Below are 3,030 nucleotides of genomic sequence, written 5' to 3'. Positions count from 1 at the left end.
AACAAAATTCTCTCTGTCCTTCAAGATTCAGTTTTCTCCATATTCTTTCTTAAGCCAGTGGGGAAAATTATTATATTCCTTTAGGCATCATTTATACCTGAAACAGTGAGCTCTTTTATTCTTTAGCATCTTACAAGGTAACTAGTATATTATAGCCACTCATAAAATACTTGCTGAAGAATTAAATGAGAAGCTATATAAGAATATATAATCCCCTTTTTCTATTTGGTATCAGTAATCCTTTTTTACTATAGTTCTTCTGATTTATGGAAAATTAAGTTTCAAGTTAATTATCTTTTGAATTGGAACTATGGCTAAAGTAGTACAAGGATAGCAGAAAATAGTATTTTTAAAATCATTAAATGTGGCTACCTTTGTGTCAGTAGATGAACATCTTGAGTTTCATGATCAGAGTTAAAACTTGTCAGTAGATAATACTCGGATAGTGGGTCAGTTTAGCTTCTTTTTCTGGTTGATAGACATTATCAAAACTCAGATTTGACTTTTTGCTTAATTTACAATTCTTTTGAAATAGATATCTAAAGTGTGAAAAATGTTCTGTGGTTAATTGCGTAGCTAAAAGACATATTCTAGAAGATTTTTTCTTTGACTGACTATATCTTTATTATGGTACCAGTCTTGGATTGAGAAAAGAGTTCCTCCATGACAAAGATATACTTAGTGTCCTACCCATGGCAGAAATGAGAAAAGAATTATCCCCTGCTTTATCCCAATATGTTTAAGTATGTTAGGTTGATCAGTCCTGATCTTCAACATTGAAGTAAAGTGAGTTTTTATTATCTTACACCCAGAAGACTTGCCCTTGGGGCACATGTTGTTTTCACATTTATTTACTGGTAAGTAGAGAGTTAAGAGGAGAAGTTAGAAAATGTAAGTGATTTGCCAGAGTTTGATTTATGAAATTGCAGGTTTGAATTCCTATTTTATGTGCCTAAGCATTTTATAGAATTGGGGGAAGTGATATTCACAAAGAGAAACTTTTGATTTGATAACTGGCTTTATTTTAGGAAACTGAGTCAAGAAGAATGTGAGAGACTAGAAAAAGAGCAGCAGCTGTCAGCTGCAGAAGAAAAGGCAGTTTCTGCTGTACAGGAAGTTAAAAATTACAAGTGAGTTCAGTTTCTAAAGGAGGGTGTCAATATCTAATGAATTAGTGTTAGCTTTCTTTTAATCTTTTTTTTTACATTATGTAGATAGAAGAAAATAGCATGGAAGAATAAATAACGAGAGGATATGAACACATTCAATTCACACAGGAGAAAAAATAAATTTCAACTTAACAAATGAAAAATGTTAACAAAAATTTACTTGTACCCAATGGGAAAGACCATAGGGAACTTGGTCAATGCAAACAGTTCTGGGGATTTGTATGTTGCAGTAATTCTTTAAGAAATCAGTTTGCTGTGTGTTATATCAAGACCCACAAAAGTGTGGCATTTGATAGACCTTGGAAATCTTCTATGGATATAATTTGAAAAATAAGAAAAAAAGTTTTAAGGAGGAAGATATTTCTAGCAGAATTACTTGAGAACACACTGATGAACAATTAAGGAAATTATAATTTATCAATTCAGAATCTCTAGCAATCAAATGATAAAGAAGTTATTAGTATTAGGTTTTTATTTTATTTATTTATTTATTTATTTATTTTTGGTGCTTTACTACTAAGCTACATCCTCAGACCTTTTTTTTTTTTTTTACTTTGAGACAGGGTCTCAGTTTCATAGGTTCCCACTTAATTGCTGAGACTGACCTCGAACTTGTGATCCTCCTGCCTCAGCTTCCCAATCATTGGGATTACTGGCATGTGGCATTGCACCTGGCCTGTAGTATTAGTTTTGATCACACTGGATTCATATAACTATAGAAATTTTTTTTTTAATGTATGATAAAAGTCTTTAAAAGTATAGCTGATGGAATAAAGGGAAAATGGTCAGAATGTTTCAAATTTTATTCAATTGTTGTAATTCTTAGGCTGAGAATTGAAGAGATGGAAGAAGAATTACAGAAAACCGAGCGCTCATTTAAAAACCAGGAAGTAATTAATACTGCCCTGTAGTTGCAGAATTCTTTGATATCTAATACAAACAATTATAGGCTATTATAATGAGTCCCTAAAAACATTTTTTTAATGTGTTGTCTTTTTCAGATTGCTATGCATGAGAAGAAAGCTCATGATAATTGGGTAAGATTTTTTCCCCCTTTTCTTTATTTTTTGCATAGCCTACCACAACTGAATTTGAATATTTTCTCTTTAATAGCTCAAAGCTCATTCTGCAGAAAGAGCTATAGCTGAAGAGAAAAGGGAAGCTGCTAATTTGAGACAGAAGTATGTGATTTTTGGTATCTTACTGTATGTTTTATAGTGTTTTAAGGTTATGCTAGATATTATCTATGATTGCTGTTTCATAATTCAGCCCATTCTTTCTCAATATTCAAGACTACTGGAAATGACCCAAAATATGGCAATGCAGCAATATGAACCTGTGATTGTAAAACCAATGCCGGGGAGACCAAATTTACAAAATCCTCCTCAGAGAGGTAGGGGGCACTTTGTAAAAGGAGCTATTTTATTTCTTGGTGCAGAATGTATGTAAATTAATTTTTATTTCTGTGTGTAATAGTTATGAAATAATCTGAATGATTTGCTAAAGCGGGAGGTGTGGTGGTTGGTGTCAGGGAGAAGGCTGCCTTAAAGTAGTAACACGGCATTGTTGTCTTTAGGTCCACTGAGCCATAATGGCTCTTTTGGTCCATCCCCTGTGAGTGGTGGAGAATGTTCCCCTCCACTGACAGCAGAGCCAGCTGGGAGACCTCCTTCTGCTACTCTTAATCAAAGAGATATGCCTAGAAATGGATTTGGTGAGCATTCACATGTTGCTTTACAGTAAACTGCTTCAAGGTTTTGTTTTTTTTTTCCCTTTTGAATATTCTAATGAAAACATAGAATTTGGGCCTGTGCAATATATAGAAGATAATTTCTTACTTTATCTTAGTGAATGTTTTCTG

Source organism: Callospermophilus lateralis, unplaced genomic scaffold, assembly GCF_048772815.1.
Source record: "Callospermophilus lateralis isolate mCalLat2 unplaced genomic scaffold, mCalLat2.hap1 Scaffold_93, whole genome shotgun sequence".
NCBI lineage: Eukaryota > Metazoa > Chordata > Mammalia > Rodentia > Sciuridae > Callospermophilus > Callospermophilus lateralis.
The sequence above is the reverse complement of the archived record's forward strand: the minus strand, read 5'-3'. Positions refer to the sequence as shown.